Source organism: Diceros bicornis, chromosome 9 (genome assembly GCF_020826845.1).
Source record: "Diceros bicornis minor isolate mBicDic1 chromosome 9, mDicBic1.mat.cur, whole genome shotgun sequence".
Lineage (NCBI taxonomy): Eukaryota > Metazoa > Chordata > Mammalia > Perissodactyla > Rhinocerotidae > Diceros > Diceros bicornis.
Window position 1 is genome coordinate 71,374,933 of NC_080748.1, and position 14,969 is coordinate 71,389,901.

Below are 14,969 nucleotides of genomic sequence, written 5' to 3' on the forward strand. Positions count from 1 at the left end.
TCTGAATGATTGGATAAGGAGAAATGCTTTGATTTGAGAAAGACTGATGCTTCCCTGCTTGCCCCAGTTTTTCCTTGTCTCAACAAGAAGTAAACACTGACAATCGATCACATCAGTGTTTATGTAATATTTAGAAAATGACCTCAGATCAGCTGGGACAACAGCCTCTACTCCATGAGTGAGTCAATGAAAGCCCAGACAGGTTAATGATTCCCAGAGTCACACCATTATTTGGTGACATAGATGGGACTAGAACTCAGGTCTCAGCTCCCAGACCAGAGCTGTCACACTGTACCATGTTTGTCCCCATATTAGACCAGCCTGATCGAAATACAGCAGTTCATTTAAATCTATGATCCAAGTGCACTTTGGCGACATTAGATTTTTGAGGCAAATGGTTTTCTTGACCTTACTCAGAGCTGAATCTTGCTGCTTATGCTAACCTGGCTCATACCCCCAGCACATGAAGAAACTTTATGCCATGTTGCTCTGACAATCTTGAGGTCTAATTGCTTTCAATTCACTCTTTCCTAATAAAAATCTGGGCTCAGAATATGACCCGCTAGGAATCATTTATACTTCAGTGTAAGTATAAGTCCTTCAACCCATTTTTATAAGCCTCCCATTGTGCTGTAATATAATGTGCATAGCATCACCTATGAAGGCTTCTTGCCAAAAAATGTTTGACCTGAAACTGCTCAAGCCTCTAGGTAGACCTAACTTCCAGTTTATATGAAATTTGGAAAATGGAGAAATAAATTAGATGACACCGTGAAGAAATAACTAGACAAATCCAGAGTACAAGATATTTTCTAAGACATCTGTCCTGCTGTCTTCAAAATATCGACATCATGGAAAAAAATAAAAACAACATAAAGATGAGGAGACAGCTCTATATTTAAGAGACTAAAAAGATATAACCAATAGTAACGTGTGGACATTTATTGGATCCTGGTTAAAAAAAAAAAAAAAGTTATGAGAGATTTTTTGGGGTAGGGGAGGAAAAACTATTTTCCCTCTGCTCATCTGAGGTTCACTGGCTGTGGCCCTATAAACTAGGCTGACAAAAGACACATTAACAGGAGAAAAAAAACAGAAGTTTATTACCCTGTGTGTTGCATATACACTTGGAAGTACTCAGTGGTGAGTAACTCAAAGGGGTGGTTAGAACTTGGGCTTATACAGCGTCTTAAAGAAAGAACAATAGAACAATAAATTTGTAGAGACATGATAAGACAAAGGAAAAAGACTAAGTTTCTAGGGCAGCAAACTGTGGAAAACTAAATATATGAGGAAACTAATGGTTGATAAGGCTAGGTTAGTGACGTTTGTTATGTAGATTCCTCCGGTGCCATTTGTGGGCTGATCAGTGTGTAGAGTTGTCACTGTGATTAACTTCAGTCCTTCCTGGAGAGAGAAGAGCAGAAACACCTTTACATGTTTATGACCTGCTCTTAACCAAATAGGGGGAAGGCAGGGAGCTTTTCTTGTATCTGCTTCTTCTCAGTTGCCTTCAGCTCAAAATAATCCTTACGGCAAAGTGGCATGTTTGGTTTGGCTATATTCTGCTATCCTTCAGGGAAATATGAAGAAATTTAAATATGTATATTAGGAAATCACTATTAATTATCTTAAGTATGAAAGTGGTACTGTTATTACATATGAGAATGCTATTGGTTTTAGGAGATTTATGCTGAAGTTCTTAGGTTGAAGTGTCATGAGGTCTACAACTTACTTTCAAATGTCTCACACACACACACACACATGCACATACGAATAAAATCAATACGTGGAGCAAAATGGCAACAATTGTTGAATCCAGGTGGAGAAATGTATCTTTCAATTTTTCTGTATGTTTTGAACTTTTCACAATAAAAATTTGAAAAAAGATAAATATTAGTTTTATCTTATAGAGCCTAGAAATTTCTAGATTTTAATGCTATTTTTCACTAAAGATTGAAGAACTGAGGTCCTTACTACTGAGGGATATTAGGTATCAGAGTGTGATTAGGGATATATTTTGTCAGACTAGAGAGGCCCTTTCTAAAATCCATTATCAGTTTAAGTAGCTCCTTTGTCTGTCTATTGCTAAAGTTTGTCTTTTATATCCCAGGACCATATTTTTGGAATCACCAGATCAGGACATGTGGTCTGACAAAGGATTTTTTCCTTATTTCTGCTTTTAATCACACAAAAGCCTTACAAAGTCATAAAAATCAAAACGTGTAGATACGATTTTTTGTTTAATATATAATGAATCACCTTTTTTGAAAAATAAATGAAATTATGCTGTTTCAAGAAGATTTGGAACACAATTTCCACATCTTGTAGTCAACTCCAATGTGATTTACAGCAAAATCTTTCTTTAACTTCTTACAAGGTCAACTTAGCAATCTATCATGACATATGTTGGGGATAAAAATGTCTTCCTTGTCTTTTATTCTTAGGTTTTAATTTTCTTTTTGAATCAAGCTTTCAGTTTTGACCTTCACAATTACTAAGGAAAATCAGATTGCAGTAATTAGAATATTGCAGAAACATCATCTAAAACTATGGTTTGATTAGTCTGTTAACTTAAACAACCACAATGTCAACTCCTGAGAATTTTAAACTGATTTAATTTTAACTACATGGTACACTATTCTTTTTTTATGATAGGTGAAATATTTGCAGAGTAAGTCAGAGGTAGTGTACTTATTTAGAATGTTATAAGGGAAAAAGGAAAACTGCAGAGTAGCAGATAATTTAAGAGAAATATGTATTTTCTAAACATTAACACCTGGAATTTTTATTTGATGTGTAACATCCAAATAGCTAAAATGAACATTTTACTTTGGAGGATTTTTTCAAGGCAAAGAAAAATTGCTTTATATTTTCACCTAAGCTTATTCTATTAAAAAAAAAATGTCAAGGGCAGAACTCCAGAACCATTAATTAAAATTTTAAAATTTGTTGAAAATAGAAGGACATTTTTCAATGGCTTATTTGGCCTATTTTATTTAATATTTCTCATCTCTGTAAATTTTATTCAGCATTTTAACCTGAAAATGTGCTTTCCCTCCTCTTCTACTCCTGTAGTTAATTCCTACAACCATATTCATTAAGTGAGCAATGTTTTCATTCCAAGTCAATAGATGAGGGACTAAGCAAAGTATAGAACTGTTATTAGACACTCAACTGGAGGATTTCCCAACTGCTTAGAGCCCAGGGAGGGAGACCATGAATTAGAATTGCTTTTTTTGCTCCTCAAAATTGACCCAATCAAGTCAGGATGATGAAAAGGGGGCTTCCTACTTTCTGCATTTAAGATAGAAATATTTCATTGGTAAATAGAATATTTTCCAACATCGGGTAAAACTCGTCTTTTTAAGAGTGTCAATTAGAACATAATGAGTTTAGCACAACATAAACACAACAGTATTAGAAATACTGACTATTAAAGCTAAGAAAAGATCAGAGAACAACTATTCAAAGGTAGAAGTTTCTATACTGAAGCATCAAAGTGAGGATTAAAGATCAATGCTTCTAAACAACAACAAAACATCAGTGAATCCAGGGACAGCACAAGACTTGCAAAACCGATTTACTTAATTCTTAAAGTGTGAGTTTCAAGGAAGAAATGAGCTTTAGGTGGTCAGTAGTATATGAAAAACCAAGGGGTTCAGGCTGGAGTGGGGATAGAGAGCAGATGTGTGTGTGTGGAGAGAGAGGCAGAGAGAAACTGAGAGAGACAAAGAGACAGCAACACAGAACCTGCTCCTTTAAAACCCCACAAACGAATAGAGATGCCGAGTGTCCAGGTCCAGGGATACAGAGATGATTACCCTCCCAGGAGCAACAAGTCTAGTGGGGTACACAAATCTATAAACAGGCGAATCATACGAGTAAAGTGCGATGGTAATATAGAGGGCAGAACCTCAACATCTATAGACGAGACCAACTTTGGTGAGTAGGGGACATTGAGGTAGGATTTTGAAGGTTGACCAGGAGTTCTTCAGACAAAGAGGAAGGTGCATTTCTGGAAGGACAGACAGCTGTGCAGAGGCACAGAGTCTTCAAAGGGTCTGGAAAAGACCAGTGTGGCTGTATGTGAGGGTAGCTGTGGATGGAGCTGAAAGGAAGGAGGGAGCCTGGGTGTGGGTCAACCCTTGGAGTTTGAAGCATAGGCAGCAGGGAACCAGAATATATTTTCTACATTAGGGAGTGGTTTGATTTATAAAAATAAAAGTCTGGGCCCGCCCCGTGGCTTAGCGGTTAAGTGTGCGCGCTCTGCTGCTGGCGGCCCAGGTTCGGATCCCGGGCGCGCACTGATGCACCACTTCTCCGGCCATGCTGAGGCCGTGTCCCACATACAGCAACTAGAAGGATGTGCAGCTATGACATACAACTATCTACTGGGGCTTTGGGGGAAAAATAAATAAAATTATAAAAAAAAAAATAAAAGTCTGGGGAAGTATGAAGGAAAGGTCGGAGTGGAGAGGGTCTGGTGGCAGGCAAACCAGCAGGGAGGGTGCCCCATTAAGTGCTAAAGCAGTGGCGGTGAGTAAGAGCTGAAAAAGAGACACCAGATTCAGAGATGGTTAAGGAGCAATCTGTAGGATTTAGGGAGTAGACATGGGTGGTAGACATGGGTGGCGTGAGAAGGAAGAGTCAACAATGGCATCAAAGTTGCTGGCTTTGGAAAGGGTGGATAATCACATCTTTTTTCAAGATTGAAAATACAGGAAGCACAACTATTTGGGGCTGTGGGGAAAATAAATTCTGCTATGTATCTGTAAAAGTTGAGGTATTTTCTGGAATCCAGATGGGTGGATCCAGGATGCGTAGGTGCCCTAAGCCTAGAACCAGAAAAATAAGGTAGGTGCTGGGACAACAAAATGTGGGTATCACGAGGATGCAAGTTGATGATACAGGAATGAATGAGATCCCCAAGAGGGCTGGTGAGTGAGGAGGCCCAGGAAAGAATGCTGGGAACCTCATCACTTAGGGCAGTGGTTCTCAGCTAGGGGCGATTTTGCTCTCCAGGGGCCATTTGGCAAAGTCTGAGGCATCTTTGGTTGTCACAACTCGGGGAGTGGGTAGATGCCAGCATGTTGTTAAACCTCTACAGTGCACAGGACAGCCCCCCACAACCAAGAATTATTCAGCCCAAAATGTCAGTTTAGGGAATAGGCAGAAGAATATGAAGCCAGCAAGAAAGAGAGGAGGAAAGTGGTGAGTGAGACGGGAGAGAGTGGTGCCTCCGAAGGCAGAGGAAGAGAGCGTCTTAATGATTGGGGGGTGAGCAGGGCCAAATGCTGTCGCCAGGGAGTGAGGAAGAAAATTGCCTTTGGCTTTCACGTTTAGGAAGTCATGAGTGATGATTGTGAAAACAGACTCGGTAAAGTAACGGGGGCAGACGTCAGGCTAAAACAAGGTGCTGAGAGATCGGGAGGTGAAGACACGGGACACTGAATGGGGACACTCTCTCAAGAGTTTGTTGGTAAATAGAGGAGGAGGATGAGACAGGAACAATTTTGTATTTAAGGCAAGGAGACTCCTGTTTCCTCTATTTTTTCCTGTGAAATAAAAATAAAAACTAACATTTATTAAGCATTTATTACTTATGTCGCAGGCACTATCTGAGTGTCTTAGATGCATTGCCTTATTTAAAACTCATAATAACTATTATTCCGTTTTACAGAGGAGGATATCAACATCCAGTTGAAGAAATGTACTGAAGATCACAGACGCCGGAAGTGGTGAACCTTGAACTTAGAAGTGTTGGGAGGCTCTCCTAAGCTTGGAGGTGTTTCATGGTCACCCTGTGCTGCTGCTACCTTTCAGCTGCCCAGCCTGATGGCTCAAAGGCAGCCTCCAAAGTCAGAGAAACTGGTCACAATATTACAATGCCAACTAACCCCGGTGCGCACTTCATTTATTCATTGCTAGCAGAAGGGCTAATAAAATAATACTAGGATGCTGTAGCTCTCCATCCCAGGTTTAGCAAGGTGGGTTTACACTCCCCGGGAACTCACCAGCTGTAGGATTCCATATGACTAATCCTCGCTCAGTCCCTCCAAGCAGGAGACAGCCTGGCGGGAAGTCTGTCTGGACGTGGTTGTCATGGTACTCACCTTGGCTGATCCTCTCCCGGAATCTGCTCAGTCAGGTAATGGTGGAAATCCATAGGACGGAGGGATCTAGGTATCTAAGATTTCGTGAGCTCGAGCACATCTGCTTAAGGTGTTAGTCAAGAACTTTCAAAGGTGAGCACCCGTTTTCACTTTTGCTCTGGCCCAGCAAACATGACTCCAGCACTCACGTTTTTCACCATGGCATCATTTCGCCTCCTTCTACAATAGTAGCAGGAGAATGGTCTGAGAATGAGTGAGACCAGAATGGAGTCAGCAACTTGACACTGTGATGAAAATTGAGAGCTCCTTCCCTGTGGCATGTAAAAGGGAACTAAACAGGAACAGATGAAAGCATTGTCTACAGTTTTGAGGGCCCATCCATTTATGTTGGTAGTACTGATACTGTATGTAAAACTTTGAAATTTTCTTCAGCAATATCCTATAATACAGGTGCAGAATTAGAGAAAGAGAAAGGGCAGGTTCACTCAAGGTTGGACTAGGTAAGGATAATGCTTGGAACACAGTAGGAATTCAGTAAGAAGGAAGGAAGGAAAGAAGGAAGGAAGGAAGGAAGGAAGGAAGGAAGGAAGGAAGGAAGGAAGGAAGGAAGGAAGGAAGGAGGGGGGGAGGGAGGGAGGGAAGGGAGGGAGGGAAAGGAGGAAGAGAGGGAGAGAGGGAGGCAGCAAGAGAGCAGGTAGCAGAATTAAGAGTCCTGGGAATGAGTTTATACCAGTTTGGACCACTGGAGTCCAGACTGAGTAGGGAGAGTAGTGAAGCCAAGTTGAGGATGATGGGATGGATGGTTGAGGCTGATTTGATTGAGATCCTATGTGGAAGAAGGGTTGGATGGACACTGAAGCCCATGTCAGGGGAGATGACATCAAAGGGATGCTCCAATTAACATTTAATCATGTCATTTAAAAAGATCTGCTTCCAACACCCCAGTTGAAAAACCAGCAACAATATAAACAGGCAGTTCTGAGAAAAAGAAACACAAGCGGCCAATAAACATACACAAAGAGCTTAAGCTAGCTAAAGGTTATAGGAGTGCAATAAAACAATAGAATTTTCACATCTTTCAAATTGGCACAGATTAAAGGGTCAATTAATATCCACAACTGGCTATAGTGCAGGCAGTTTCATCTATAACTTTCCGATGTTAAGTGCATGTGCCTTTGGACCCAGAAACAGCATTTCCAGGCATCGATCCTTCAGAAATACACTCACCTGTGGACAGGTAGGTGCGTACAGGGATGTTCAATGCAGCATTTGTTCCATAGTTGTAACAGGTGCCACTATAAATTCACGGCCTTCATACCGGCTGTGCCTTCACCTTGGCAGTGGTAGGGTTTCTTCTCTCATATTCCTCTGTGACTCTTCAAAACTCACTTCTCTCCTCAGTTGCCTCCCCATCACTCTCAAGAAGAAATTGAGGCCATGGTGAATTTCCTCATGTTTCTTCCCCAAAATCTCTATATCCAAACTCATCTCAACTCCTGTCTTTACTGGTCCAGGAGGATGAGGTGAACCCCACCTATCCCACTCTACCTTCAAGCCAGTACTTCCCCATGGAGCCCATCTCTTCAGACATTGTACCCCATTAACTATCCAGCCCTGACTATCATCAATCTTTCCTTCTCTACTGCCCAGTCTTCAGTTTAGAATAGTACACAAGTCCATTCCATGCTAAAAACAAAATAAAGCAGCTCTTGAAAACCCTTCTGAAAGGAAAAGACTCAATTTCCTTTTCTACTGTCTACTATTACCACACTCACAGTTCTGGCCATCGAATGTGTGGTTTTTTCCACACCAAGCAATTCTCCAATTCCCTGTGGACACGAACTGGGGCTGAAAGATCCCATTCTCTAATCACTTGGTCTTTCTGGTGATCAGCTCCATCCTGAGACTATCTAGGGGCTCCGCCCTATGTCACTTCATTAGCATAAACTCAAGTGTGATCTAAAGGAGCTCCTTATGAATAACAAAGACACTCCTATCATTCAGGAAATTCTGAGGGTTTTAGGAGCGCTTTGCCAGGAACCTGGGACAAAGACCAAATATATTTCTTATTATATTACATGATCCTGATGGCTTCCTTGACCCTGCATCCTCCTTAGGACTGGCCCTATCTTGACTTTTCTCAGCTCCTTGAAAAACTAGTCTAAATTCCATTTCTCCATTCCTCTCTCCCTAATCGCTGCTCAGTCTTTATTATCCAGATGCTCCCCCTCTCCCCCACTCTCCACTAAAACGACCCTAGAAAATTTGCCTGCACATTGCCAAAACCAATGGATGCTTTTTAAATCTTTGCCTTACCGAACTTCAGCTAGCCACCTGCTTGTTACTGAATGTCTATCCCTTTGGCTTCTGTGGTGTTATTTCCTCTCGTGCTCTTCCATTCATCTGTTTTTTATTTATTTTTTTACCATTCCTTATTAATCTTCCCCCTGGCTCCTCTGCCTACAATAAAGACTTTGGTATCTCTCATAGCTTGTCTATGAATCATGCCGCCCACCATCAACCTTGTCATTTTATATGCTCTCCTTGGGAGGATTTAATTCACTCTCAGGGTTTTAACAACCATTTAACTCTCAAATATGTACTGTAGATCTCAAACCCTGCCCACCAATTTGAGCATCAGATTCATGTGTTTGACTGTTTTTTAGATACCTCCACTTGGATATTCCACAGATCTCTAAAGCTCAACATCTCCCAAATATAATTTACCATTCCTCCACTCTTTCCAGTTCAACATTCAAAACCTTAAAACACGCCCAAGAAAGTGCACCTCTCACGTATAATCAATCAACGAGTTCTTTAATCAGCAGAGTTCTCTATCCTTGATGCCGCCTGTCTGCAGTGCTGAGTTGCAGGCCTTATCCTTGCCAGCCTGATTTACTGCCAGAACTTCCTAACTTGGATCACTACAGGAGCTCAATCTTGCCTTCCTTAAATTCATCTTCCATACTGATGCCAGAATAAGCTATCAAAAACGTAACTCTGCAGTCAATAAAAATGGCAAAAGATCTCATAACATGTAAAAATGTTCATGATATATTGTTTAGTGCAAAAAAGCAGGCTCCAAAATAGTAGGCCCATTATGATCCCATTTTTGGTTTTTAAAAATGTGTATACATGTTCCAAGAAATGAAATGAACATACATCTAAATATTAACAGGGCTGATCTTCCAGTGGTAGATCATGGGTGATTTTCTTTTTTTTATTGATTTAGTTTTCCAAGCTTCCTGCAGTGAGCACATATTATTTTTGAAATCAGGAACTAGATAAATCCCACATATCTAATAGTGCCAATTTCTTCCTTAAAATTCAGTATTAGCTTTCTGCTGGCAGGATAAGGTCCAAGAATTTTTTCATGGCAGACAAGGCCCTCCATGACCTGGCCACCACATTCCTCTCTAGCCTCATCTCCCCTCTCACATTATAGAGCAGTAGTTCTCAGACATTTACCATGTTAACTATTTTTTTTTTTTTTTTTTTTTAAAGATTTTATTTATTTTATTTTTCCCCCCCAAAGCCCCAGTGGATAGTTGTATGTCGTAGCTGCACATCCTTCTAGTTGCTGTATGTGGGACTCGGCCTCAGGATGAACAGAGAAGTGGTGCTTCGATGCGCACCCGGGATCCGAACCCGGTCCACCAGCATCGCAGCGCGCGCACTTAACCACCAAGCCACAGGGCCGGCCCAACCATGTTAACTATTTTTAAGTGTACAATTCAGTGGCATTAAGTACACACACAATGTTGTGCAACTATCACCATTATCCACTTTCAGAATTTTTTTGTTGAGGGAAGAGAGAGAATCTCCCTCTGCCCTTTCCCTTAAGGTTCTTATGGCTGGCCAAATAATTAACAAGACAGGTTAGCAGGAGAAAATAATACCAAGTTTAATAACATGTATACACGGGAGAAAGCAGGGACACTGAGTTTCTCAACACAATAGCAGAAATTCTCCTCTTCAATACCATGTTCAGCCAACGACAAAGGAGGATGTTGGGGGTCGGGGGGCGTCACTTACAGGAGATTACCACTAAAGCACAGTAAACAAGAGTAAGGTTATTATGTAAATTTAAGGCCTCACCTTCCACATTGATAGGCCCCTAGAAATGAGGCCATCCCCCCCTCTTCCCAAAACAGAGAGGGAGATACCTTTACAAATGGAGATTTCCCTTATAAATGTAAATGATTGCCTGGCAACTCCTCACAGGGCCATCCAGAGAATGTGGCCAGAGAGACAGAACTTCCGATAAGATGGGCTTGTTGGTGCCTTTCCTATTGTAACATTTATCCTACATTATCTTTACAGCCATCATGATAGATGATCTGTTCCAGGAAGGAGCTACCATGTCAAATTCTTTAGGCAGTTAGTGGGGGAGGTCAAATGTCCCTCAGAGAAAACAATCAAGGTAAAGAGATATATTTTAGGATGGCCAAATCTTGATCTCCCACATTTTCATCTTTCCAAATAGACACTGTGTACCCATTTATACATAACTCTCCCTTTCCCCCTCTACACAGCCCTTGGTAAACCTCTACTCCACTCTCTGTGTCTATGAATTTGCCTACTCTAGGTACCTCATATAAGTGCAATCATACCATTCCATTGTTTGTATATACCATATCTTATTTATCCATTCATCTGTAGATGCACATTTGGGTTATGTCCACTTTCTGGCTACTGTGAATAATGCTGCCATGAACAATGGTATACAAGATCTGTTTGAGATCCTGCTTTCAATTCTTTGGGATATATATCCAGAAGTGGAATTGCTGGATCATATGGTAATTCTATGTTTACCTTTTCGAGGACCCATCATACTGTTTTCCACAGTGGGTGCACCATTTTACATCCCTACCAGAAATGCATGAGGGTTTCAATTTCTCCACATTCTTACCATCACTTGTTATTTTCTGATTTTTTAAATAGCCATCCTAATGGGTGTGAAGTGGTATCTCATTATAGTTATTATTTGCATTTCCCTAATGAACTGGAGGCACATTGTGAGAATGACTGTGCTACAGTAATACTGATAACCTGTAGATCCCAGAATACAAAGTATTATTTACAACTTGGTGCTTGCACTCTGCTAGTCCCTCTGCCTGGAATCATCCTCAGTTTCCTCCACTAACTCTGTTTCATCCTTTAAGATACAACGCAAATATCATCCCCAGAAAGCCTTCTCAGAACCTCTAGGTTGGACTAGTTGACCTCACAGAAGCCCTGAGAGGCTCAGGCCCCCACAGCACCAGGTGCTACAGAAGGAGGGCACAGGGGAGTGGGGAGAGTAAGGCATTGGATAAAAATCAAGCGTTTTGTTTGAAAGTCTGTATAGAGAGCTGATGAGCCCCAAGACCCCATCCCCCATGGCAAACAGCCAAGCGGCAGCTTGTTATGAGAGGTTCAGGGATTCAATCAGAGACGTAAAAGAAACTTTCCACTCCAAACAAATGGACTGAAGGTATATTTTATTATATAGAGGAAAGTAAAGACGATAGTTCACAAACAGATCCAAATAGGTCAAATATTGAGAGGAAAAAACATCAGCTCGACTGGAATGGGAAAACATCCACGTCGACTGAGCAGCAGATTCGAATAGATCGTATAATGAGAGGGAAAAACATCAGATCGACTGGAAAGGGAAAACATCCACACTGACTGAAGGGAAATGACACAAATCAGTCAGAAAGAGAAACACCAGGTTGACCAAAAAGAGAAGACATCAGACTGGGTACTCACAACATCCACGCCCCACTGCCGGGGAGAATCTCTTCAATTGACATGGCTGGGCAGGAATCCGATCATCAGAGGTCCTGGGCTGGGCGTCCCCTCCACAGGTGAGGCTCTCACCAGGCCTCGGTTTCCAGCAGTTTATATAAGCAGTTACAGAGTTTACAAAGCAAGCAGTGTTCCCATGCACAAATGGTTATCAGTGGCATACGTGCACTGAGCCCCCTGGCTATCGTCCCAGCCTGGCAGTTGTGTACGTGCATTGTTTTCCCTGGTTATCGTTCCAGCCTGGCACAGATGGCCAGTCTGCCCCAGGCTGCCACGCCCAAAGGACCTAGAAATTTTTACAAATTGCAACTGTCTCCGTGGGAGAAGGGCCAGTTCCCACCACAAAGGAAGCAGATTTATATTTCTTTGTGTGCTGGTGGCTGTAGGTTCATGGAACGGCCAAACATGGCTATACTCATGTCAAGACACAGCTATAGAGGTCCCCCCACTTAGATTTCCCTTTAAGACTGAGCTTGCCATTCAGCTGCCAAGAATGCGGTTAGCTGACAGCCTCTGCCTGCAAAGCCTTCAGGATCCACCTTGGTTCCTTCTGAGTAGCCTCCAACCCATGACTGAGCACAATGAGGCACCTGGCATTTCTGTCCGGTATGAGAATTCGTGGCACCAATGACATGGTGGATAACAGCTACACAGCAGACCTAGAGTGCAACTGACATTCCACCAAATATATGACACCATCAGTTTTAAGAAGCACGATTATTTTATATACCACTAAGAAAGACCAAACACTAAAAATTATCCTAAGACATTATAGATTTCCTAATTTCAGAAATGTTGAATAGTGAAGAAGTGTGGATCTTGGTGTCAATTAAATATGGTAGCTCAGATTGGAGGATGGGGGCTCCAAGAGTTAAGTCCCTAAGAATAAAATGAAATCCATAGATTATCTGAAATATTTGAGCATTTAGGAAGGAACTTATTAATATGAGAGATCTGATGGAAAAATTAAAGATAATATCTAGAAAATTGAAAAGAAAAATGAGACAATTACAAACTCCAGGAAAAAACAAAGTTTTATGAGATAGAAATTATAATCATAGCACTCTTCTTGACTCTATAATGAAAAATACATACGTAATTATAATATAAATACTAATTTAATTAAAATTAAATGTGGTTTTACTATTTGGGGAGGATTAGAAGAGAACTGGAAGTTGGGGGAGTATGCAAGAGAGGTAAATTCTCATCTATTATTTCAAGAAGTTGATAAGAGCAGTATAAACATGCCACTTAAAAACATAATAAGAGGGGCCGGCCCGGTGGTGCAGTGGTTAAGTGCACGCACTCTGCTTTGGTGGCCTGGGGTTCACAGGTTCGGATCCTGGATGCGCACCGATGCACCGCTTGTCAAGCCATGCTGTGGCGGCGTCCCATATAAAGTAGAGGAAGATGGGCACGAATGTTAGCCCAGGGTCAATCTTCCTCAGTGGAAAAAAAAAAAAAAGAGGAGGATCGGCATTGGATGTTAGCTCAGGGTTAATCTTCCTCAAAAAAAAAAAAAAACATAAAAAGAGATGAATGGGGGAAAAAGATTAATGATGGTGGAAGGGAAGGATATGGAGAAGAGGAAAATATCAACGATGACTACCAGGTTCCATTTATTAAAATAGGGACCACCAGGGGCTTAGGATCATACTGAGATTGAAGCGCTCCAAAGGCGTCAATTTGCAAATATCAAGTAGGCAACTGGATACATGAGATTTCAAACTGGAGATCAGCTCAGAAAAGAGCTCTTGGCTAGAGATAAGCAATTGAAATTGGAAAAAAAAAAAAAAAGATGGTAATTGAAGCCATGGGAGTAGATGGCACTTCTCAGGAGGGTTTTTGATACTGGTGACTAGATGGAGAATTCCTGAAGTGGAGGCGGAATGGAAGGCAGAGAGCAGCAAGCTGAGTACAAAGCAGGTGAGGAAAGGGAGACAGCTTTCAAAGGCCTCTTGGAGACCAAAGGCTTTCAACGTAAGTCAGTCAATTTCTTTATTTTTAAAGTTGCTCTTAATTTTAAGACTTTTTTTTAGAGCAGTTTTAGGTTTACCACAAAACTGAGAGAGAGGTACACAGATGTCCCATATATTGCCTGTCTCCACACATGCACAGCCTCCCCCATTATCAACATCACTCACCAGAGTGGTATATTTTTTACCAAGGATGAACCCACATTGATACAACATAATCACCCAAAGTCCACAGTTTACCTTAGGGTTCACTCTTGTGTTGTACAGTCTATGGGTTTGGACAAATGCATAATGACATATATCCATCATTATATTATCATACAGGGTTTTTTCACTGCCCTAAAAATCCTCTGTGCTCTGCCTATTCATCCCCACCCTGCCCACTCTCAGCAACCACTGATTTTTTTTACAGTCTCCATAGTTTTGCCTTTTTCAGAATGTCATATAGTTGGAATCATACAGTATGTACCCTTTTCAGATTGGCTTCTTCTACTTAGTAACATGCACTTAAGGTTCCATGTCTTTTCATAGCTTGATAGCTCATTTCCTTTTAGGACCAAATAATATTCAATTGTCGGGATGTACCAGTTTATTTATCCATTCACCTACTGAAGGACATCATTGCTTCTGAGTTTTGGCAATTATGAATAAAGCTACTATAAACATCCTTGCACAGTTTTTTGTGTGGACATAAGTTTCAACTCCTTTGGGTAAATACCATAGAGTGTGACTGCTGGATCGTATGGTAAGAGTGTATTTAGTTTTTTAAGAAACTGCCAAACTCTTCCAAAGTGGCTGCACCATTTTGCATTCCCACCAGCAATGCACGCGAGTTCCTGTTGCTCCATATCCTGGTCAGCATTTGGTGTTGTCAGTGTTCCACATTCTGGCTGTTCTAATAGGTGTGTAGTGGTATCTTGTTAATTTGCATTTCTCTGATGACATATGTGGAGCATTAATTTTTTTTACACTTTTTGCATAAAGTTTTTTTTTTCTTTTTTTATTGAATTTTCATTATATGTTCCTAATGCCTGTGAAGGTCATCTCCTGAGAGCAGACAAACGATAAAGGTCAATCATATTGA